Source organism: Patiria miniata, unplaced genomic scaffold (assembly GCF_015706575.1).
Source record: "Patiria miniata isolate m_02_andy unplaced genomic scaffold, ASM1570657v1 HiC_scaffold_6, whole genome shotgun sequence".
NCBI classification, from domain to species: Eukaryota; Metazoa; Echinodermata; class Asteroidea; order Valvatida; family Asterinidae; genus Patiria; species Patiria miniata.
Window position 1 is genome coordinate 2,465,397 of NW_024037073.1, and position 26,916 is coordinate 2,492,312.

General features: G+C 38.3%; 1 protein-coding gene across 4 annotated transcripts in view; it reads right to left on the reverse strand.

Moving 5' to 3' along the window:
- Positions 1–26,138, reverse strand: part of LOC119743568 (neurexin-1-like) — a 111,719-nt gene extending 85,581 nt beyond the window's left edge. For 2 of the 4 annotated variants that reach the window (XM_038219990.1, XM_038219987.1), the window contains exon 1: positions 26,013–26,138. The gene's annotated coding sequence lies outside the window, so the exon portion shown is untranslated. Of the gene's footprint in view, positions 1–6,619; positions 6,872–10,610; positions 10,684–26,012 lie in introns of those variants that run through there. The other 2 variants (XM_038219988.1, XM_038219989.1) reach the window with 2 other exon arrangements.
- Between the last annotated feature and the right edge of the window lie 778 nt (positions 26,139–26,916).

Here is a 26,916-nt window from a genome sequence, read left to right on the forward strand (position 1 = left end):
GCTGGTCCCAGAGGGCCAACCGAGTGTCCTCTTTATATCTCACTGACTGTCACTTGTAAGCCGGGCAGTGCTATTGTATAGGATTACATGTACCCCGTAATAGGTCTCTCTCGAACATGTCACTGCCTACAGATTGTCACGTGCATTGCATTTTCGTGACACGCATCGGCTGTGCTTTGCCATATTTCAAAGAAATTTCAAGCAACGTGCGCGTGTTTAGAACATTTTGCACACTGCGCGCACACGTACATGTACCGGGTACCTAATGGCATTGAAGACGCAGTTGTAATTTTTACATAAGAATAACACAAAAATGCCCAGTTTTTAGAGGATGGTGGTGTTAATGTACATGTTTAAATTCTACTATAAAATGCTATTTCTATCATTTTGTTTAGAAAGTGTTTTGTAGCCCAATTGAGTGCATTCCAGGCCATAATGTTCTTTTCATTATATAAATATTTGACATTTACTATATATTATATATATTTATGCCACAATTTTCAATGATAGTTTACATGTACACTGTAGTTTATGTCCCAAGTATTTAACACATAAATATTTATTACATACATATCAAAATGTACATACGTGTAATACGCTATCATAAAGATTATGGATGAATTTCACATAATGAAGTTGAAAGCTTAAAGGGAAAATACAACATTTGCAAACATCAAAAAATAAAACTACCAAATCATTTTGAAATACCTTGCTGGACTGTTAGTGAATGACAGTGTAAAGCCTCCTGTAAAATCATGGCACATGGTATACTGTCATTTTCAAGAAAAGTGATATTTTTGTATCAATTTCCAACGCTGGTCGGCCGACCAGCATTGGAAAAAACTGGCTTTTTTCAAATACGGGCCCCAATTGACCATCGCACTTGTTTGCAATCGATTACACACCTATGAACGGGTACAAGCCAGCTAGACTGGTTCCCTGACCTTACAATTCCCCAATGTATGCAAACTGCTCTGTTTCTTCTATGGAGTCAGGGAACCAGACTACAGGAAAATGATTGTTTTTCTTGGTTTTTATAGCATTTTCGAACCCAAAACCTCAAAAAGTCAGTGTAACTATATTTGCTATATATTTCCAACCCCCCAATTCCATCCATTTCTGAAAATTACAGCAAAAGCAAATGATGTACCGGTATATTCCCTTTAAGAACACAATCAACAGAATGTGTACATTTCTGAATTGGCATTTGTGAAATGATAACATTTTAATAATAAAATTTACTGTTCAATTCATTACTACAAATTCAGAAATTCATGGTAGTCTTTATAGCTGCACTGATACCTGTACCATACAATATATAAATACCAACACATGCAGCAAATGATTACGTGCGAATATTAATTTTCGTCGTTATGGTCCTTTCTTTGTTGCGATTCCACGCATGAATGGCCACAATGTTCATTGCTCTATTGAATAGGAGATTAAAATCAATACAAGCCAGAGGAGAGCGAGCTAAAATTACCCCGGCTAACTGCACTGGCCAGTTCTTTGTACTTTTTATTTTATGCTAAATGAGCTGGCTAGCTCTAACGCAAGGCAGGCCATTATACCACGGCCATCAATATTTTGTTACAGTGTTAAGTTGGTACAGTATAACTGAATACGTAGTAGTGTATCAGAATGTCAGCACAAAATTGGATTAAAATTTAAGGGCGAAAATATTTCAGAAGATTGTTTGCATGCTATAGAGTCAGTCTTAGTAATACTGTGTAGTTTTTCCAGCTCCATGGTTTTTCAATATGACTTAATTCAATTAAAATTTTTATTATAAATTCAATTTTTCATGCAAGCTTGCTGGTTGAGTGGTACAACATCTACAAATAATTCCATCATGGGCGGATCCAGGGGGCCAACGCGGGACATGCCCCCCCCCCCCAAAAAAAAACCAAACACCCAAAACGACTTTTTGTTTATAGTGACGTCGCAATAAAGGCAGGCTCTGCGTACACCACCATCTTTTCCTTAAAAAAATTGGTTAAAGTGGTCAGAAATTGCCTCAGATTGCACAACAGAGCATCTAGAATCCAAAACATTTCCGGCCCAAAACCCCACGCTGTAAATTTTGGGACCCGCTTTTTGGGGGACCAAATTTTTTGGGGCCCCCACAAAATTCTGTTCTGTATCCGCCCTTGAATTCTATCATACAAAACTAGAAAAATCTCTTTGTGATATGTCTCCACAAAATGAGCATTCAGGTAAAGTTGGACTTTCTAAGAATTGAGATTTTTTACTTCAGGATTCTGCAGAACAAGAGCTTTCAAATGGTAGATAACATTTGGGGGTGCTGAGATCAGTAATGAATATACATGTAGGCCGCCAGACAAATTGAAGTTGTAAACCTATTCTTGAGAAAATGACATATAAAAATCCCACTGAAAGTGAATAAACAGTCCAATGATAAAATGAGATGAATACTAAATATTTGACAGAACAGAAACAATTGGAGAAAGGTAGAACGGGACTTACTGATTCAGGTTCACCTGAAAACAAAAAATTCACCACCCTGTAAAATTTTGGCTTTGCCCCCACTGTACTGCAAAATGGCGATTTCCAACTTTATGCTCATGTTGTGGTGACAGGTCATATATAATATGACTTATTTTTCCACAAAGCTTATCTCATCTTAATTCACCTTATTTATAGTTGATTTGTCTCAGTTACACAATGCATGTTTGAGTTCAAAAGTAGGAAGTTGGGTTGGCATGATGCTACTTTCCTCGCATTCTATATCTCTGTGACCAAGGTTCAAATCTCACCCAAGCAATTTGTATAATTTATGTACCGTAGTTTACAATTTGAAACGGGCATGAGTTGCCCATAATATGTCTCATGCGGTTTGTCTGTATTTCGTTTTTTCTTCTCTCTACAGGTTTCAAAATAGGCAAGTTTAACAACAGTGCCATGGGCACTTTCGAGAAATCCTTGGGTCCATTACCACGAATGAATGATAATAAGAACAGCCTGCTGCAGAGAAGTTACCGAGAACGCTCAACATGTTGAGAATGTTCGATCAATTTAGCTTATATCTAATGTCCACAGACAGCGCGGGTATGTCCTGGGAGTTTGCATTGTGGCTGACCGACTTCCGTGGCCCCTATCTCAATGAGGTGAATGCTCTCTAGTGTACCATTCCCATATTTTTTTTTTAGACAAACATGTTTTTCTTCGAGCTTGCCATGGATGCAGTCGCAATTGATCAGTACGAATCACAAAGATAGATTCTTGTCCATATATAGGCCTATCAATACGGGGGATGGACTAAAAATAAAGTTGTTCCCTGTGGCTCTTCAACATATTCGCTTGTTTTCTATTAATAAATTTTCAATTTGTATTTTTGTTCCAGCCCAAAAACCTCTTTTTCCCCCATTTTTAGACATCTTCAACCCTATGGAAAAAAAAGTTTTATTTTGGGCACAAACACATCTGCCTTACCAGCAGACTGGTTCCTGGTCCATACATTTTCAATACTGATTGTGGGGCTGTAACCAGCCTACCCTGCAAGAACTGAATTATTGTCAGGCCGCAAGTAGGCCCTAATTCAAATTTGTAAAGTAGTAATTCAATAACTAAATATCTGCCGATTTTTTTTAGTTGATGTCTCATTCAAACGTGAATATCTTTTGTTTTGCTAGAAAAATTGCAATTTAGAAAATGATTCTATTTTTCGAGACAAAACTCAAAAACAACTTGGGGAACCCAACTTTAAAAGCAATCCAACAGCTGAAAACTTGCACATCATACATGTGCATACATACATAGTTCATGCTCCTGTTCTGATAAATTTTTATTATTCCTACACTTGAATGCCCACATAACAAGACAATTTACACAGCAAGTATAAAGTACAATTGCACAAATTGTACGAAGGGTGATTGGTAAGTTTGTGGCCTAAGGTACATGTGTAGAAGGAGAACAGCTATACAGTTTTGACTGATATTGTGTGCAGTTCGACTTGTTGAATAATTACACAGAAAGTTTGAAGTTATTATCTGTTCTTGTTTTTCTGTTACAGATAATTAAACCTTGACAGTCACCGTTTCCTGAGAATTGAACTTTGAAAATGGAAAAAATGAAGAAAAAAAACCAGATACGGTGTCCAAATGTCCAAGGTGTCAGCTCATTGGGTCCCGAAGCTCCTCGGACCTGATCAGAAACAGACTCGGCACAACCTTTCCAGAGAAATTGTTGCCATTTTTGAGTTTGTTGGTTCAAATTTTTTGTTCGATCACATTTTTCCAGTCAGGAAACCATCCTTCCTCCATGGTCAGAGAGTCAGTCAGGTACGAGGATACTCTAAGTAGGTTGGCCCTCTGGGACCAGCAAAAATTGATCACAAAACCTGAACCTGATACCTCAATTTGGTTCATTAGTGTGACGTCACTGCAGTTTAAACCACGCCCGCTGCCCATTAAGTAGCACTACAACCATTGGAGTCGGAAGTTAATGCAGCTTGAGTGTTTGTCCAATAGGCGCCAGTAAGCAGTGGTGCGCGCATGTATATAATGAAGTCACTAATGAACCGGATAGACCAAAGCACACGAAAATATTCAATCAGCAACATGTTTTCTTCTCAATCATAAATTTCAGTCTGTGTTCACATGGGAGGCTTTATCTTGTTGGCAGCCAAACCCTGTTTGAGAAATCTCAACTGACCACAGATTAGCTGCCATTGTGGATTACAGGATTACACTGCAGAAGGTGCTAAGTTCTCTTTTGTTACACAGTTCACCAGATGCTTCAACCAATTTCCTATCCAGACTTAAAGTGCCATTGTGACAGACTGTTGATTGTGTACAAACAATTGAAGCTGTTTACAAGGTTTATAGCTGTTCACAGTTACCAACATTTTAATACAGCCAAGCCTTGCATGAAACCATAGAAAAAATGATAAAACTAACCTCTTTTTTTCATTGTGCAAATCATGCAGATTAATTTGGTTTTTTTTTTTACAAATGTGTACATTAGTTTACATTTTGTTGTTGGTTTTTACACAAGTAGTTTGCTTTTAATTTGTGAACATCAGGGATGTAGTCAAGTCCCTGCAAGTCCCTGCAAAACAAGTCTATCACAAGTCCGCCAGTCTGTATTCAAGTCACAAGCTATTCAAATGAACTGTGACAAAAGCATTCCTTCGTTATTATTCATCCACTCTTCTTTCTTGTGACTGTCTGGTGAACAGATGTGTGATTTACTTGTGACTGGACTTGCGAGGGACTTGTGTTGGACTAAACTACATCCCTGATTTACTGAGATACACACAAAAAATTATTCTATTTTTACAAGGGTGTCTTCAATTCAAATCCACCATGCAATCTAATTACTGGTTTCCAATGAGTTCTGGACTGTAGAGCCAAGCCACACATGCCCATGTACATCATTGGTCCTTACCTTAGGGCTACAATTAGAGGACCAAATAATGTGCAAAATCGTTTTTCTCATGGACATTTTTTTCTCAAATAGTTATTTCATCAGAAAGTTGATCAAAATTAAAATGAGCCTATCACATTCTTCTATGCGGTAGCTAGTTCTACATGCTGTAAATTGTCTCAAGTGACATTGCCTTATGGAAAAATCCAAGAGAGCATTATGCATCCTCATTTGTTGCCATACTTCCATTGCATTAAGCAGCCTTTGAGGTGTTTTTAGTTATTTTAATTCAGTAACAATGAATGAATGCACAAGGGATCTACCCACACATATCCCTTGTGGAATAAAAGCAGGCACTGTCAAGATGGTTGCAAAGCAAACGGGGAAAAAATGTCAATTAAGGAATCACGAGATACATTCACAAGCAAGGGAGTTTATTTTGTGGCTCGGCTGTTGGACGTCTTTGTTATCAGAAGATGGACAAATCCCTCTCGCTTTCTAGTAATCCGATTCCACTCTACGATTGGTCTGGGTAAAGATTAGAATCCAGCGCTGCAACACTCAAGTGTTCACGTACAAATTATGTACGTGTAAATTGTGCATTGCAATAGGAATTCATTTTTTTCTGAGAAGTACATGTAAGGTAAAATTATACATTTATGATTTTCCGAAACAGGTGCGTATTCACCCCTGCGTGCACTTTTTTCTGCTTTACACGTACACTTCCTACCCACAACAAACAAGCAGTAAAAAATATACAGTAGAAATAATGACATGTATGGTAATAAATCATCACTTGAGGCAATTATCATTAATTTTATTAATTATGCATGCCATTTTTTCCCAATAGAATTTCAATCAACCTAGTATATAACACATAAACTGAAAATGTATTTGCTGTGTGTCCCGGTACACTTGCAAATTTTCTGATTAATTTTAAGTGTAACAAAAAAATGTCATTTTCACCCTACAAATCTCTGTGTCTCCACTTTAACTGACAATGCCAATATCTCCTTTTTCATTATACCAGGTAGCTGTCTTTAAGAAGTCTTTATCCTACTGATGTATGTACATGCCATTATTAGTAAATATAACTGCTACAACATGTACATGTACCATCTAAGATGTACCATACAGATCTCCCGTGGCACAATACATTACAAAATGACGCGTTCATAAATATGCTTTTGTGGCACACATACATGTATGTAAACCATCTGAGATGCCTTACCGACAGTTCAACACCCAACGGAATCCCAGAGTCATTCTCCTTGCAATAACATCCTCGGAGGAGCACCACATCAAGGCGTAATATTCCCCAGCACCCATCAACCGTCGCTATAAATACTGCAAACGCTGTGCACACGGTGAGCAGTAATCATTGGTCGTTAATGTGGAACATCCAAGTGCGCGGAGCTTTGTACGCGGCCCGGCCGGCTGCCTGTGAGGCTGTGATGGCGTACAGCCAAGTGTGCCAGAGTGTCTACATATTGCAGTGTGCGGAGTATATAAGAGAGAGTATATATGGCTGGGCGGTTGTGGTTAGATCCGCAAAGCAATTATTTCGGGGCAGTGATCAATAGCAGCGGATGAATTTCAATAGCGTTAATAATCACGGCACACATGCACCAATACGAAGGCCCTACATCACTGTATGCTCACAGAGCCCCCAGTAATGGGGAAAGCGATTATATCGCTGGCTACTGAACAAATCAACTGCTCCATGATGATTTCGAACAATAGCTGACATATTGTTTATTTCATGAGTGTAAAAGGATTCTGATTGGTCTTCATGTACATTTTTGCATGACAAATATTGAAGCAGATACTGCGCATGCCGGGAAGTGTGCACATGATCATGGTATAAATTGCCTTCATTTACATAACTTATGTAATCAATAAACCTTGTTTGTGTATGCGTATTTATTTATTTATCATAGTCAATCCGCACTCATTTATCAATGAAAAATACTTCACTGTAAGACAATTAAAAACAGTACAAATTATGAAATAACACTATAAATAACATTATATAAAAATGTCACAAACCCATCAAAATCACAGCAAATCACTCTGCAACTGTGTAGCGATACATACTCGGTCTAGATCTTGAGTGATGGAATTCTGCATCAGGGAGATACATTTGTATCATATGATCTTAAGTTTTAACCGATGCACATGTACAATGTGCACATATACATTGTATGCTACATCTGTACTCAGTTCTGTGCAAGCGCTTGCAAGAAAAATTTATAATGAACTTGCTGAGGTGGGACAGGAAGACGCATACTGGAATTTGTATCCTTGTGGAGACATTTCTTTGTTCTCGTGTACTAAAGTTTTCGAGTTTGAAAGTGAAGTTTCAAAATGCTCTTATTTTATAACCAGAATTAATTTCCTTGGCTGAAATTTGGACTTAATATCCCTTTTCTAAAACTCTTCCATTTGCGACTGATCAACATACCCTGGAAATTCCTAGTTTTTGAGTAAAGTCCATATATCTGTTTCGTGATAACCTTGTGGAGACGTATTCATCTATAGAAATTGCCCTGTGGAGACGTATACAATCTTTTGTTCCCTATTGTGTGCATGTCTCCAGAGGGCACGGTGTATCAGATCCCCTGACTCCCTTTACACTCATGAGCCATCCTCGACCTAATAGATCAATTGCATTCAGCAGCCATCTTTGGGGCATGTTTTGCCAGTGGCGCACCCAGAATTTGGCTTGGGGGGGGCCTCACAATTTTTATATTTCAAATTTGTTAGAAGTTTTATTTTGGTTTTTTTTTTTTTTTTTTTTTTGGGGGGGGGACTATTTTGACGTTGGTGCCGCCCCTTACACCCCCTTTATACTCCTCGAAAATAGGCCACTTACATATAACTAAGGTCAAATCGTGGGACTAAAACTAAAGAAAAAATTATCAATTTTTTCTTTTTTATATGACAACCTCTTGGGGAGGGGGGGGGGCTCAATCCCCCGAGCCTCCCCCCCCTTGGGTGCGTCACTGTGTTTTTGCTAAGTTAGTCCAGAAATAATGAATGAACAAGTGGTCCTCATTGTGTATCCCTGTTCAACAGAAGCACACACCTCAAACATGGCTGCAGTGCAAACAATCCATAAAAGATTATAATGACACCAGTGCCATGTTAATTATCGACATCAAAGAAAATTATTCCTCACTGACCGTTTCCAAATGCAATCAAAGGCGTAAGTGCATGGTCCAAAATGACCCAAGGCCAGACAATTGTGTGAGTGTCTCTCTGAAATCAAAATCTAGTCTATCAACAATTGCAAGATTATGTAAACAGAAAATGATGCATGTATTTTTGATGCCTTTGAAATACATGAAATCCCATCTTTTTAGAAATCTCATTTCGTGTTTTTATTGTTATTTTTAAAGGCAAGAACATACATGCCTTTGAACCTGTATTGCTTTGTGATATTTACACATTTAGATGTGAATATTACACAGAAAGCCTTTTAATTAAGAAACGTTAACATCATTGTTTTCATGTAAACAAACAAAGCAACAAAATGTCACAAGTGGATCTATGCATGTTAAATATAGAGTGACCATTAGCCAGTCATAATGAGAACAATTCTGATAATGTTATAATTATTCCTTTTGATTACATGTATATTGACACACCATCTGACCAAAAATCACGTCATCACTACATGCACATGCAGAATGTGCATCTACATGTACAATGTATACTCTGTAAAACTGGCAGGCACACACGAGATATACTGGTACACGCGAGTCGAAGCAAAACAGACGACTTGAACAGGGCTGCGCCAAGGAGCATTCAAGGGAAATAATTGCAACTCTGAGAAGACGGGGAATTACAATCCGCAGAATGAGAAGTGACATTAAAACGAACGGCGAGATTATTAATGTCAAGGCGAGGAAATGCAAAGAAGGGTTATTTATCACCGGCTGAAGATTTTTCTCAACCATACTACCCCCACGTCAATCCACCCAAAAGCCCTCCGAGCGCCGGGACAATATTTTTTCCGTCCCTCCGCGGGAAGAGATAAATACATGTAAACGGCGGGTTAATTCAATCTAGCAGTGCACTCTGTGCATTAATTCGCAGGGCATTCACACGCAGCTTGGAAAAATGATAAACATGGATATCCGGGTCTCGGTGGATATTTTTTATTTTTATGGGACACGTGTGTCTCGGGAAAAGTTTCCTCAGGCCAAATTTAAAATGTATGAGGGAGGGATAAACGGGCCACTTTCTTCATGTGATATAGGTAGTTACTTTTATTTCATAATTTTTTTTAAATTTCTGCTGAACTAGAAATGAAAATTTCTATTGTAAGGCTAAAAACCTGTCAAAGCTGTCAGACATGAAAAGAAATGAACACAATGTGCTCTAGTAATCACACCTATGAACTTTTTTTCTTTTGTTTACTTCTAACCAGCCATATCCTCTAAAAGGGAAGATACAACATTTGCAAACATCAAAAAACGAAATGATCAAATTATCATGAAAAATCTTACTGGATTGTTAGAGAATGACATTCTAAAGCACCTTGTAAAATCATGGCTCCTGGCGTGCTGATATTTTCAAGAAAACTGGTATTTTTCCAACGCTGGTCAGCCGACCAGCATTGGAGAAAACTGGCTTTTTTCAAAAACTGCTCCTAATTTTTCAGAATTACTTTTTCCGCATTTTCTTTGCAAATGATTACACACCTGTGAAGGGGTACAAGCCTTCTAGACTGATTCTCTATACCTAACAATTTCCCAAAGTCTATAAATTGCTTCGTTTCATCTTAAGTGGGGTAAGAGAACCAGACTACAAGAACATGATTGGCTTTCTTGGTTTTTTCAGCATCGATCTACAAGCCCAAAACGTGAAACAAGTCAGTTTAACAATATTTGCTTTAACATTCTAATCCCCCAAATCCACTAACAACTGAAAATTGCAGCAAGAGCAAATGTTGTACATTCCCTTTAAATTCAACATCCAAACTACAGGCGCCAGCAAATAATCAATTAATTGAATAGATGTGTAAACGCAAATGAGATTTACTCATATGCAAATGCACAAATCATGTCTGTTTTCATTTGCATAATAGAACGCAAATGGCACCTACTTTCTTTTGTCGTGGCAATTAGGTAAATGACCACTTAAGCTGTTACTTCCAAGTTCCAATAATTATAGTCACTGATATACACTGGAGAAAAGAACGGGATGTCACGTACCTTATATTTACTGAGCTAGCTTCGAAATGATCAGTGAGTATGCGCATAATTACCGTAGCCTCAAAGCGAACATCTGCAGTTTGTGTACAAGGGAAATCAAAGTCCACTTCAAAAATGTTGGCAATGTCTCAAGTCGATCTACGCAGGTAATGGAAATAAATCATCTGCATACAGCCATGAGGTGCGATGTACGGTCCATGCCAATGATACTCCGAACTGGTTCAGAATTGTGATTTTGTGTTTGTTGAGCTAAGAAATTTATGACAGTCCCTGTGCAACTAAAACTGAGCAGTGTTCAGACACAGAATTGAACTTCAAAAGTGTAAATGATTAAAAATAAAGCCTATAAGTTGTTAATTTGCAATTCCATCATTTTAATTACTAAAGTTGGTCAAGCTAAGAATACAACTACAATATTAAAACTTCTGAAATTATGACAAATTTGGGTTTAAATGAAAATTTAAGTTGATTTGTTAAAGGTGTGGTTCATCACCAAAGCCATCACTCATCAGTAACATTACTAAAGTTGGATGGGGGGACCATGGGGGTGACATGACCCCCACTGGAGGCTTGTGCCCCCCACCCCTCCACTCAGAATTTGGGGAAGGGAAAATTAACTTTTTATATTTAAAAACACTCTGAGTATCCCCCTACAGAAAACGAGGCCCCAAATTGGACTCCAGTTACGCCGTCCTCTCTCATTAAAACTAAGCCCGATATGCAGTCGTTCCATCATGAAAGGCAATTTTTTTGAGTGTTAAATATAACAAAGGTTCAATCTACCGATCAATCCGCGAGGCTTATCCCTGCATTAAAGGTCAATCATCATTTCTTCTTCCACCATCTCCAAATCCAGTCCTAGTTCAGTTAAAAAAAAAAATTGGAGATTTGTTTTCTTCTCTTTTTGAGATTTCGGATCAGCCGAGTTAATTCCCGCGAGACCATCTGTCCAGGTAATATTGAAATTATTCACGCTACGGCATATACAGGATAGACTCGACGGCTCCATGTGTCCGTCATTATGCATTCATTATGCACACATGCTCACGGGGTCACTGCCAAGTTGAACAATTTTGCGATTCAAATGATGCCCTGGGGTTCTAAATGAATTCAGAAACAATACGTGCCAACGTTTAATCAACTATTTCTTCATGGATAAAATCGCCAGCTTTTGTGGAGACATGAACATAAATTGCACTTTCATGTTAATTTGAAGGGAAAAAAGTCAATGTGCCATTCTTATGCATCCAACATAGAAAAAAAATCGAATGTTTATTTTGTTTTATGTACAGTGTACATGTACTTGAAAACACTAGAAGTAAGTGCCAAGGGCTAGTAAGGACTAACTTCTTACAATGCCTGAAGTGGGTGACTAGTAAGAAAAACACCTTCAGGTTAAATGTTTTGTTTGGAACTTCGATTCCTTGCAGGAATATGTAAAGTAATCCTTAGGGATTGTACAAATTCATGTTGGTTAGCCAAACAGCAGACAAGCCTGCGGAAATGTAAGGGAATCCTGGACGCAGATTACATATTTTATCAAAACAGTGTTTATTTTTCAAGCAGTTTTTCAGGAATCATAAAAGAACTTTAATTTTAAACTCTCCCTTTCATCACAAAATTACCTTTAGTTCCTCAACAATTCCACTGTGACCTGGACAATTTTTTTTTTGTTACAAAACATGTTTTTCCCATATTATCGATTAAAAAATTCTTAGGATGAAGGCATACATGTACTGTACGCAAATGAGATGACAAGGCAATTTCGACAAAATTTTGTTGTGAATTCTAACTATGGCGAAACAAATTCAGATAAAATTGCATTCTTTTTTTTCATGTCGAGTATGAATTGGCCTCGATGCCTCGATGGTTTTCAATTCTAGATACTAGTGACAATTTTCAGCCTGGCGGTCAAGCTGTCACTGTTTGTTCTGAACAAAATAACAACTCTTGTTCAGACGACATGGCATCTGTTCCGGTAATTACGTCCATCCATAATTTACTGACACTTCAAATCACAATGTCCAATGTGATTGAAGTTTTAACACCACACAAGCTTCAACAAAATCTGCCTTCGTTTAAGCTTGAAGCTGCGCCTTTTTCCTGTTTTTAAGGAATTTATGAGGATAGCGGCATGCCCTTCAGGCTTTGCTCCTCCCAAGCAAGTCCGTCTCATTTTCAAAAAGTTATAAAAGCCTGTATTTGGATGGAAAAAAATAGGAAAATCGTGTAGAAAACGGCAGCTCATGCCTGCAAACCACGGCCCCCTCTTACCTTAAGCCAATGCTGGATCTGCCCTTGCATCCGAACTACCCTCTCAGAAGGAAATAAGCTTCATATTTATTGCATGAAATACTTGCCAGACAAATCCTTCCATGTAGTGGTTGGATGAGACTCCCGAAACCTGGGACACAATCACGACACCCACGATCATTAAATACCCAGAGCCATCTCCTTTCAGAATTCCAATTTTAGGCGTCTGGTAGTTTTCAAATTTAAGAATTACTGACAGTGAAAGTCAGATATTTTGTTATTTTTAATAACATCTTACAATCTCTAATTTAAAGTTTTACATTTTTTGTATTCATAGTGTTTTTGTGATATTATTGTAATTGTATGGTATTTTTGTGAAATTTTGTGAATTTGGATTTTTTTGTACCGGTGAGCAAATGTAATTTCCTTGATGAATCAATAAAGTAATTCAATTCAGTTAAATTTAATTCAATTCAATTCAACTCTACGATGACCAAGTTTTACCCACTGAGTGCCCCCTTCGGTAATGAGAACCCTAAATTGCCCCTACCCTGCAAAATTGGAAGTTATAATGGTTACTCCACTGCCCCTTCATGACGACGCATCATTACTTCTTCACACTTTCAATGAATCTTATATCTGCTTCATCAGATGCAGAACACATCAACTCATGAAAGTTTTATTTCATCAAACGCAGAATATTCTTGCAAAGGTCCTTTTGTCAATTTGCGGCAAACACATGGGTCATTGGGTATCGGTCCATTAAGGACCATCCTCCATGCAACATTATGCAGACTTCAGCTGCTTTGGGTGCTATAAAATGCATTGAATCTAGCAAGTCAAGTGCAGTCACTCTCAACTTTTTCAATTACCTTGGGCAAGGATATCCGTCATTTCTGCAAATGAAAAAAAAATTACCAAGTCCTGCCATGCTTAAAGGTACATCATTAGCTTTTGCGGTATTTTTCAGAAAACCAGATTTGGCGATTTAATATTTCATAGCAAAAATGTTAACACTGACCTTTTTAAAGTTTTGTGTTCATAGATGCTGGCAAACCTAAGAAATGCTGTTCATGTAGTCTGGTTGCCCTACATTCAGACAAAACGAAGCAATTTGTAGATGTCAGGGAATTACAATTGAAAGGCCAGGGAACTAGACTAGCTGGCTTGCATCCATTCACGGATGTGTAAACGATTGCAAACAAAATGTGGACTAACTAAATTTGGTAAATTGCGGGCAGTATTTGAAAAAAGTCAGTTTTTTTTCCAACGATGGTCCGCCGACCATCTTTGGAAGTTGATACAAAATTCCCTTTGCTTGAAAATGACAGCACACGAGGTGCCATGGTTTCATAGGCTGCTTGAGACTATTATTTACTAACAAAAAACTACGGTCAAGTAAGGTATTTCATAATAATTTGGTAGTTTTGCTTTGTTGATGTTTGCAAATGTTGTATATTACCTTTAACTTATAGGGGCCTACTGGTATGTAGGCAGGGAAAATGTCAAGTACCGTAAAGCATGAAAACAGGAGCCGATTTCATGGCGTTGCTTAGCAAAGAACAGAAAATATTTCTTAGCCAAATACAATGTACGTGTGTAGGTTACCATTAAAGGTACATTTTGGATCAATCTGCTTTTTGTGCATCATTTTTTTCATTTGTCAACAAATTAGCTCAAAATATTAAGAAGGTATACCAGTAACAACTAACTTGTGAAGTTTCAGCTCAGTGGATACTAAACATTTTGAGAAAAGAGAGAAACGTACACGGAATATGCACACTTTTTAGGGGTCATATAACTGGATTTCATTGCTAACGCATGTAAAAAAACAAAATGCCTGCGGACACACCTTCTTAAACCTTCCATGATTGTTTGCTTCCGAATGATACCATTTCAGACGGAAACATTTCACAGGGTATTTGGTACCAGTCCTATCTTCACTTTGAGCAAGGATTTTCTCGTTCATTTCCGGGTAATTGCAAATATTCCTTTGTGCCTGTATATGTTATGTATGTAAAACATGTCTGTATAATGCAATTATAACATGTACATTACGATGGTACCAACTGAAAGTTATTTATAAGAGATAAGAGAAAATTAATTCTTCATTAAACACATATTTAATATTCCCCTTTCAGCCAATTTTGTTTAAAATTCATGATCCTGAGAATTAATTGTGATGAACAAAAATGTTAAGAGTGCTGTCGGATGAAAGAAACTTCATAAGGTAAATGTGACATCTCTAGGTAACTGGTAACAGTTATGGCGTAATCGGCTGGCGCATGAGCAAGAGTGGTTGCTTTGAACCCTTAATTTAACTTGAGCACTAAGATAAGTGGGGTGCTTAGATCTTTTGTGAAAACCGACTTAAGCAACCCCAGTGAAGTTTGTGGGGTGCTTATATTTAAGTGTGACTTAAGTATTCTCTTAAGTTTGAGTTTTGTGGATATAGCCCTGGCCCAGGGCCAAGCTTTTAACAGCAACATTAATATGCAGCAAAAAAATCTTCAATGACAAGCAGATGTACCCGACAACTTCTGTACATCATGTTGTGTTCGGTACTCGGGTAGCAGAATGATTCTGCGTACTGTACATGTCACGTTTCTATTTAATTGAGTGGGTGTTCATTTGGAAACCTTTTTACCACTTCTCCCCTGATCAGCTTTCCTGCCTCATTTAGCATGAAGCTTTTAGCCCTAATTTAATCGACGGTCGCCATTCTTTGTTTGTTGCATTTATTTGGGATACATGAGAATGTCAATTGAACGTTGGCCAGTTTCTTGCGGTTGACAAAATGAGCAGTGACACTGATGGGAATTTAAATGAGAATATTCAAAGAGTTCTACCAATCTTTAACATTTCTCACATTGCTCAATTAGAAATTTATAGACCTGTAAGGCCTATTTGTTAATTGTTTGGTCAAAATGACAAAATTTCACAAAACCTCAATGTGAACATAATAGCACCAGCTACTGTTAGAGGTGTACTCAGCGGCATCAATTGCTTCTCAAACAAGGGCGGATCCAAAACAAAATTTTGGGAGGGGCCCAAAAAAATTTTGGTCCCCCAAAAATTGGGTTAAAAAAATTACGGCGTGGGGTTCGGGGCCCGCTTAAGGGCCCCGAAAATTTTTTGGATTCTAGATGCTCTGTGGTGCGATCTGAGGCAATTTCTGACCACTTTAACCAATGTTTTTTTGAGGAAAAGATGGTGATGTACTCATTGCCTGCCTTTATTGCAATGTCACATAAAAAAAAAAATTGGTTTCGTTTTGGGGGGGGCCATGGCCCCCTTTGGGCCCCCCCCTGGATCCGCCCTTGTTCTCAAAAGTGGAGGGGGGACATATTACCTTGATCAGAACTAATGCGAGTGCGAAGCCCTTACGGAGTGGATTCAGGGCCCGCTTAAGGGCCCCCAAAAAAGTTTGATTCTAGACGTTCTCTGTGGTCCGATCTGAGGCAATTTCTGACCACTTTAGCCAATATTTTCTTAGCAATTAAAAGATACATTGTAGTACATAATAGGGCCCTGTAAATGAAACACACGAGTTCAAAAATTGGGGGGGGGGGACATTTGATATTGTGTCCCCATCCTTCAAAAAGCGGGGGGAATGTCCCTTTGTCCCCCCCCCCCCCCCACCCCAATTGACGTCCATGGGTGTACTGCGTGTGCTCTTAACCCTAATCCTTCCAAATACTCCAAAATCCTCTTTGCATAATGGAGGATTTTGCAGGAATGAGGCTACAATGTACATGCATGGCAAAAGTGTGTGGCTGATTTTGGAGGATGCACTGTGTCAAGGTCTTAGGCAGCAGCTTGCGTTGTTTATGCTTAGCCCTGCATAAAGTTAGGCCTTTAGTAAACTTGAAATTCTCCGCACTGCTCCAGGATGTTACTGACCCAGCCTCAACATAGTGACAGTGATTGCCAGAGGATTTTGCAGTACTGAGGCAGCTACCGTAGTGGTCACCCCTCCACAAGGACCACATTCAAGAAATATTGGAGGATTTTGCAGGATTGAGGCTGTATTTTGACATTTTGCTGTAATATTTTCACAATTTTCTGTTTGTTTTTTAAAAATTATTTTGGGGATCAGCAACCCTCTGAAGAGGGCGTTTGTTTTTGGTTGATTCTGCACATTTATCAGGATTGCCTTGCAAGTAGACTGGTTCCCCCCTCCCCCCCCCCCCCTCCCCGACAGGGTGGCAGGCACCAGTCTATACTGCGTAGTAGTAAAGTAGTTATTCCGTAACTAAACATGGGCAAATATTTTTGGTCAATGTCTCTTCAAAAGTATCTTTTGTATTTGACAGGAAATAAGCAATTTAAAAATAAAAAATATTTTTCGGGGTGAAAATATATATATATTTTTTTTGCATGGACAGTAAATTTGTAATCAAAATTGTTACTGAAAACTGTATGGTCTAAAATTCTACAAGGCCTATACACGTCCACAAAAGTCTTCATGAACTGAGCAATGTTGATGTATGGGGATGTAAATGTGCATCATGTGCATATATACGTTTACATAAACTCGTACGTGCGTCGCCTACAGAATAAGAAATTATCAATCACAACACACATCGCACACGTACATGTCTGACATGCCAATATCCTCATAAAATACCACGGCAATTAATTAGATGCTCGTGATTTGTACGTCCCTTGTGGGGGCTTTAAGGCATACGCGGGGGCTAAAACAAATAATATTAAGCCATGCATGGAGGTAAGGTCATTGCGTTGGGATGAGAACAAGATATACTGGCCGAGTGTCGAGGAGGCGTTTATCGTTTTTGGGCTCTCAGACCTTGAAGGTCCTGGAGAAGGATCAGTTCTTCTAAAGATCAAGGTTCAACTTTCCTTCGGTTGTATCAAGGCTCTGCTCGGCACTGAGGAACTCATTTCCGGTTTTTAATAACATCGTGTTTTTCTTGTTTGTCCGTGTGTTTTATGAGCAATTTCACCAGAGTTAATTTTGACTGGCCACAGCTGCAAACAGTTGGGTCTTTCCACAATAAGGTCTGTACAAAAGTGTGACATGGGAATGGGAAATGAAGCAGGATAATAATATCAAGTTGTTTGTCCTCTTTTTCCAAGTACATTCCCATCCCATTGCTGAGGATTGTGCTCACCAGGAAATTACAACTTTCCTGGCCAGAAAATACAAGATATGTACAGTATATGCTCAGAATGCTACAATATGCAACACGGACAGGAAGTTTGTTAAAGTTATTACACTAAATGAAATTTATGAAATATTGTGCCTTTTCATTCTTATCCCTATGTTGTTTACCTGTAAAAACCAAGACAATCTACTGTGTATTTAAGATGTCACAGGGTATTGTTCAGAATATTACAATGTACGTATGTAACATGGACAGACCTTTGTCACAAAAATTCTGTCCATGTTACTTACGTAATTATTTTACGATGACCCCTGTAATTTCTAAAGCACAGAGAAAGTCCTCTACATTTTTTGTACATGATCAATACATCCTCAGGAATGTACAACAAACTACTGAACAAAATATCTTGCTTTGCTGTACCCTCCAGTGTCCCACACTCATATCCCAAATTTGCAGTCAATTGTACCCAACTAGTGTGGAAATGCCAATACTCTTTAGTGCATTTCTCAGATACCGGTACATGTATATATCGCAGGCATTGAAGACTAGCAAGTTGCAATTTTTTTTAACCGAGCAGTGTTTCAAGTATCAGATCGTTCGCTCTCTAGCAACAAAAGATGGGAATCCATCTTGTATTTGGTAAGTGTTTTTGGTGAAAATGTTCAGGGTTCACTTTAGTGCGTATGCAACTTAGGCAGCCTTCTAACTCGGTATGTGTGCATCGCACGTAGAAGGAGCGCAGAACTTATCTTGGGCCTGAGGCATATTAACAACATCAAACACAACACACTGGATACAGAGTTATCAAGCTCAGCACACGAAGTTATAGATCATTGAAAAATAAATTGAGTTTCCCTGGGTCTGATCAAGTACAGACATTACTTATTCTTTGTAAAATAAAACTGGGAGGCAGATGGAATTGAATACAGTTTCTCATTTTAAAAATATTGGTTCTGTTGAAACGTTTGGAAAAATTTGTGAACATATTTTGCTTGTTTTTCTGTATTACATGTGTGGCAGGGGTTGTTTGATTGTTTGATTGTTACAATAACAGGTCTCCTAGATTTTTGGAAAAAAACAAAACAGGAAAGCAAATTGCATGAATACAGATCCCAATGTTAAAATATGGATTCCATTCAAACGTTTGGGAAAATGTGTGAGCCATTTTTTTTGTTTTTGTTTCAATTAATCTTTTTTTTTTAACTTACTGAGAAACTAGATTTCTTGAATTCAAGTTAGTTGCTCACAACCGAGTGCTGGCAATTAAATGAGCCTAATTTGTGCCCCTGCCCCCTTTAAAAATTGCACTGACTGTAATGCATGCTTTGAATTAAATTTGTGGGAACAAGAGAGCACAGATCCGAACACGTACATAATTTATTTGTAATTTCTGCGGCCGTTGTATTTTGCATTTTTTCACCCTCCCCTAATATTCCCCCATGGACGATTCTATTGACAGTATAGTGCAACTCAGAGTTAATTACCGACTTTAATGGCCGCTGAAAATGCTAGACAGAGGTAATTGCAAAGCTGTAAGTGCCATCACCAGGAAATTTAATTACCTGAGCCAGGAGTCAAAGAAGAAAGCTCTAAATAAAAGGGGATAGTAAAAGCCGAACCGTGTGACTATATAGGCACTGCTTAAAACCTCCCCGAGAACCACAGGTAAGGTTAGTCATTAATGCTGGGTAAGTGCAGGGCTTGATCATCTTGTAATATTATGTACAATGTATGTGCATACAATTTATCAATCCTAGAAAAAAATGTATGTCTGTACCTTACATGTAGGTTTTCGTTACACAAAAAGAGCCATTATTCAATGCAAGTCTGAGATTTGAATGCAGGAGCACTGTCCAATTGTCCAAATTTATTATTTTTAATTTCCAAATAACAATATGAGTATTAAGTAAAAAAAAAAAAAAGTAGGTCCCGACAGTCCAGAATATGTACTCTTACATTAAAATGCTTTAACCCTAACTCCCGGGCCCTTTTTGCTAGGAACCATCCTCAATCCTCCAAAATCCTCCAAAAGTTTGCACTTTTGTTCAAATGAAGGATACCCAGCACCTCAATCCTTCAAAATTGTCAGACAGTCCTGCCTCTCATAATGCATTCATGGTCAAACCTCCAAAATCCTCCTCCTGTTCAAACACCATTCATCCTCAATCCTCATGTGCTTCAACACCATTCTTCCTCAATCCTCCAAAATCCTCATGTTTCTCAAACACCATTCACCCTCAATCCTCCAAAACAACCAGTAGGATTTTGGAGGATTGAGGTGGGTTAGGGTTAAAGTCTTTAATATTTTTAAAAGAATTAGCGGGCCATAGAGATTCAGTCCTGGTCCTGGCAGGACCTTTCTCAAAAGCAAAATGACAGTGGTACAGAAACAAACAAGCAGGGGACACCTTTAGAATTTGATGGATTTGGGACGGATGAGCTGACTGGTCACATTGCCAGTTCAAACAACAAATAGGCCTAAATTGTAAAAACAAAAACAAACAAATAGACAAACAAAATTCAACAAACATACTATTTAAGTGCTAACCATGCCTCAGTGAACATCAATCATCTAACCATTTATAATATGTACCAAACAAATCTCAACTATCCCTTGCCCGAATCTCACAACAAAGAGGGCTGTTTCTGTCAGATTTAAATGATCTCAGCATTGAACAAAATGTAATTCGTTAGTGGAGTCTGTTGGACTAAGTAGGCATATCACTTCACTGTAGTTGGAATCTCTGGGATTCAGCACACCTGCCTCGGGACATCTATGGACTTAAAGGTGCTCTTCCAGTGCTAATGTCCAAGTTTACAATTTACAATTTATTGTTAAATTGCTAGCAATTGAAAAGTTATTCATTTTTAAATGAGAATTCAAACAAGAAAATCCGCCCACATTTAGTTTTTGACTACATTTACTTCACAAATTTCAAATAATTTGTGACCTGACAATATTTCAATGGTTTCTTTTGGTACGTTACAAGCGCAAGGCAACCCAAACTTGAAGCGTAGTTTCAGAGGGTTGAAAACATCCAAAATAGAAAGAAAGCAGCTTTTTCTGTTTAAATTTAAAATCGAAAATGTGTTACAAGAAAATATTGAACACGAAGAAGACCATGGATAGGGCAACTTTAAGATTAAAAATTAATGTTGATTTTACTTGGCATGCCTTCAATACAGTAAAAGGCCTACATTTTGCTATGCTCGTGAATATATGCAAAGAACCCAAAGTCTACAACTAAGTATGCAAGCGGTGTAACCGAATCACTCACAGGCCTCTACTCCACGCATTAATTACCATGTTTCAAAGCACGTACACCGTGTCCTAGACATTCGTCGTTATAGGCTCCGGAATACGTGCACGTACATGACGCGACTCGCTCGATCTAATTTAACGAGCATCCTTGAACATCCAATGGACCACACACAGGAGAAAAAAATCATGTTCTCTGATCAGCAGTTTATCACAGCCATCAGAATATCTTGATACGAAATATCTAGGGAAAAAATTGCACGGTTGAAATTAAGCAATGCAAAGTATTTAAATTAATATAATTTCGACAATCAATTGAATTAAACTGATTCTGATGAGGGATATTGTGTCAAAATAAATGATGTTAAAACAGATTTCATTAATTACCTACGTAAGCATTTTTGCAACTGACCTGACTCCTTCAAAACCCATCATGTGCAGTGAAGCAATAGAAGATATTCTTCACAGTGATAGTGCCTTGCATACATGCACATCTTCCTCAATCTTGTTATTGATACCCTTCAAAACCTTGTGCACTGAACACAGTGGAGGATACAATGTACGGTATCTGTGAAAATGCATACTGCATTTTACGGTATCCATTTTCAAACTTATAAGGTTTCAGCCATTTCTGACAAACTTCCACCTCTGAAACCCCCCAAAAAGTTGTTAGCTAGGGATGTATACTTGAAAGACCCTTGACATCTGCCAACTATCCCAGCATCCAGTTTTAATACAAGCACTCCACGTATCTGCATTTAGGGTAATTCCATGAGACAGTGGACTTTGCTGAAAAGAGGACAATTTACAAACTCTTCAAAACTGCAAGCGTCACAACCTCAACTCCATACAACAATTGCATACAGCCTCAATCCTGCAAAATCCTCCATTATTTCTTGAATGTGGTCCTTGGAGGGGTGACCACTGCCTCAATCCTGCTAAATTCTGAGGCAGAGCCGGTGACATCCTGAAACAGTGCAGAGGATTTCAAGTACCAGTACAATATAGGCCTAAATTTATGCATGGCTGAGCATAAACAACATGAGGTCCGGCCCGAGACCTTGACACAGTGCATCCTCCAAAATCAGCCATATAGCCTCAATCCTTCGAAATCCTCCACTTTTTGGAGGATTTTGGGTTCGGGAAGGTTAGGACTAATACCACTTCCATTTAACTCCTTTGGAAAGTTAAATAGCTTGAATACACTACAATTGTCATTTTCCCTCATAAAACTGGAAGGCAATAATCCTCCAGACACAGTGAGGTATGGTAGTTAATTAAGTTGCCATGTCCTGAATTAAATTTGTACAGTATGTTTGACAGCCCCTGATACAAACATTAATTTACATACATATGTGCGTGTACATGTAGCTTGTCTGACGTGAACATACACATGTGCTGCACCTTTCTCACGTTATCCAGGTGAGCTGATCATGCATGACTGACTGAATTAACATTGTATTGAACCACATCCCGGATCAGTTGGGACTATACATCCATTGGTCTTAAAGGTGTACATCTCATTTGAAATTGTGCGATTTTCCCATCTGAAACAACGAAATTGTTCCAAATCTTAAGCAAAGTGAATAATAACTAACATGTTAAAAGTTCAGCTCGGTGGATATGTACACTTGGGAGAAAACATATTCACAATCTTTCTGTCTCGTAAGTGGATTCTGCAATTTCTGCTGGTCGCACTGTCCATGTGAAATATGCCGTTTCATATTTTTAATTGGACCCTCTTGTGTACAATTCTTAATTAGCACTCGGGATATGATTCTCATTCAGCCGGGTTGTGAACGTCCCAGTGGATGAGTTCTCCCTTTTCAAAGGAGAATCAAACAGTATGAATTTGAATCAAACCACTGTTTTGGCCCTTCAATGACATTCCCCTCAACTCAACAGATGAAGACAAAGTGAGCTTTTCCCAAACACCGGGCGGCAAGGATTTTCTTTCTCAACAGGGCCCACGGGGGTTGCCAAAGACGATCACTAAGTCCATCTTGGTTGTCAGAGACTCCAATTCATTAAAGTGAAAAAATAAGGTTCTTAATATATTAAACTGTGGTCCAAGCTAAAATCAGATTTGAGCATGTCAAGAATACACTGTTTATCCCCATTCCCCCCCCCCCCCTCTTTTTCCCCACCACCCCTATTACCTCCCCTCCCCGCTTCCTACCTTTTCCCGTTATTCTCCCCTCGACCTTTTCCACCCATGTGCAATTTTTGTGTTTTTGCCCTGTGCATGGTCTAGTGTATGTGTTCGGTTCTATGTCGTGAAGGGTTGAAGTGACACACCTTTTGGCGACAGTTTTAATAATACAATTTTAGTCTTCTCCTAGTCCTAAGCAGCCCTTTACTGTCTTTTTTGTCATGTTTGCTTGTTTGTTGTTGTCCTTTTTCTTTTGTATTTCTATAGTAAACTGTTGTTTTCTTCAGTATTATTTTGATGTGCGAATAATTTCTCAACTAAGATAGGTATAAACTCGACGTTCCAGTCAGTATGCTCTGACCATCTTCAGGAGAATAAGATATTTTTATCTTATTGTATATAATTTACTTTGCATTTTTTGGTGTAAATTTGCCTGAATAAAGTATATTATCATTATTACAAGACTCAATGGGAAACAAGATCCTATACAAACAAGACAAGGCAAGTTTGGTAAAGCTGGTCCCAGAGTGCACACAATTCTGTTCAGTTGATTCAAGATGGCTATTCACTGAAAGTCGCTTCATGCATCTGTGTACGCACGGGTCAGATGAAGCCCATTCAATGGTGTTACGGGATACTCCACTACGGGATACTTCAATACAATAAGTACAAGTGACATAGAGTCAGTGAGGTACAAAGAGGACTTTAAGGTAGCCCTTTGGGACCAGCAAAAATATTGTAGATACTTTTAAGTTGTGTTGATAACCATACCAAAAATGCCACATAAGCGTAGACTCTGTAGCCCTTTTCAATGTATTGACATGCACAATCTCAATTTTCTGTTTTCATTTGTACAAAGTCATGGTCACCCTTTGGTTCAGATCCGAGTTCAAAACAGTCTACGCAACAGACACAAAACAAGTTTCCTACAATACCAAGTTTACTTTGAAACCCGTACTGAATACTTGAATACATGTGCCAAAAAAAAAATAGCTGGATCACAAGTCCAAATCCTACCCCATCTAGAAAAATACCCGATCTCTTAGAAATGGATTTTACACCCCAAAAATCTGATCCAGAGAGCACAAAGACCTAACACCCACATATAGTACACACATGTGTATGCGTATCTCATTTCTGAAACCGCATCTAATGTGACTTTCATTCAAAGAGACTTGCAGAGAAATTTGAGCTAGGAGACTTCTACACCACCCACATGCATTGTGAAATCACAATGGAACAATAACACTCAAGACGTCTTAGGATTTTGATACAATATGAAAACAACCCAGACAAGCATTTTCCCTTTGACCATGTTGACTCAAAAAGAAGAGTAGGTTCTTCTTTTTCCGCAAAGTCCAATTTACAGTGTTGCGGTTTGGGAAAAACAACTCTTCTACAAATAGTGCATTGGTTAGGCGATTTAGTCAAAGTTCATCGGCGTACACATTTGAAAATCTAATTCTTTTCACTGAACTGCCCACGGATGCTTCTGGGTGTATTTAGTGCTAAAGCCATGCGATTTCAAATGATGCATGCATCAAATGCATAAATTCAGCCATGAGATCGGATCCTAGGAGATAATATTTGAAAACCCTTTTCTTCATGTTGAAACAACACACTCTTTTGACACCCCGATGAGTATGTGTGTCGTGTGGCTGAAGGCATCACCTTTCCAACTGATTTCATCACAAAAGTTGGTCTGGTAAATGGGTTAACCAAAAATGATCACTTACAACTAGTAAGTAGTATAATAAACAAGACCAGGCAACTTTTGTATTTTGTTTATTGGACTTTTTTCCATGAAAATCTAACAAAATTTCAATGTATCTCTGACCAATTATTTTGCATTGTTTCCAAGTGACCATATTGAGTTCATAGTTTTCAAAAACGTGCATTTTTTTACAATCTGCAAAACCCCTATAAGGCCTAGGTGGTTATTAAAATTTTGTAGTCGGCAATGTTTTTGGGTTTTTTTTACTGTTTTGTTTCTGTGATTTGTTTCCATATTATAAACCATGTTCATTGCTTTTTCACCGATTGTGAGAGATGCTGAGAAATTACAGGGGCGGATCTAGCTTTCAGGAAAGGGGGGGGTTGATATGAAGTGGGGGGGGGGGGGGGTTTGATTGAAGGCGAGCCGGGGGGGGGGGGTCCAGGGGCATGCCCCCTGGAAAATTTTGAAATCTACTAATGCTTTTCTCCTGAATTCTAAGACGATTTGAGAATGAATTTAGGAAATTTAGAATTCCAATTATTTTTTTCGGCCCCATTTTACTTAGTAAAAGTAGTATTAAAGTTGAGTGAGTACCAATAACAACAGTAGTCAGCAGCTGAAGGGCCCCCCCCCCCCCCACCAATCCGCAGCTGAATTAAAGCCCAGGTTTTTTACTCCCTCCTCGGCCTCCACGACGCAAAAGGATGCAGCCTTAATATTATCATTACAGTGTATTCACAGTAACGTTGCAGCTGACTCTCACATGCAAAACATACCGTGCATCCTGTACATTACATTCACACGACTCCCGAGACATATCCCTTCCGTAGTATACGTTTCTGTGTCTTTAATCATAAATTCAAAGCACTAATGATGACGGATATTCACTTACCCTTTTTCACTGTCAATGTCTGGGACAGATCGATGGAACAAGACCAAAAAGGAAGAAGAATTTGCAGTCCGTTTTCAGATTCATTTGCACAAATCCGGAATCCCGCACCTACTGTTGAGGAAATGGCATGCATGCACTTGTGCATATTGCGGCACTAAAAACAGCTGTCAAATTGATTGGGTCAATCTATAATCCAACGGGGGTTTATTTATGTGGCAACCGTTAATATTTGCAGTGTGTTAATTTTTTTCTAACCACATTGCTCGCCTAATCAATATGACTTTTGTTACTTTCAGTAAAAAGAAATGTTAATATGTAGAAAATTTCATTTCTTTTTACTTGTAATTGTTGAAGTTGTCAGCGCTCCCCCTTTATCATTAATTGAAGAGTCACAAATATTCATAAGGGTCTCACACGCTAGAATGTCGCGGGAGATCTGATGTGTGTTGCATTGACATGAGGTTAGGCTGCACACAGTCATAACTCCAAAACTCTGTATTTTTTTCGTTCACATAATACCCCAATTAACATTACAAGCAATAAATAATGAAAACATGTGGCTGCTGAAAGATGGAAACAATGCGCTTCATGGCTTTATTAAACTGTTCCCTTTCTCCCTAAACTCTTTAAAGGTGCAATCCCTTTTATTTCAGAGGGTTGCAGATGCACAAAATCGTAGGGTTTTTTTCCGTTTAAATAAAACAAAATTGAAATTCGTTGGGAGAATAAAATCCATATTATGAAGAGCACGGAGCGTTCATATTTAAATGATACAATCTTACCTCATACATTATAGGTAAATCATGCATTTATCGCTTGTATTTATTTTACTAAAACGTCGGGAAAGGAACAGTCACAGTTTCAGCGACTCTTAAAGAACTATTTCCTTTAAATCAAATCAAAT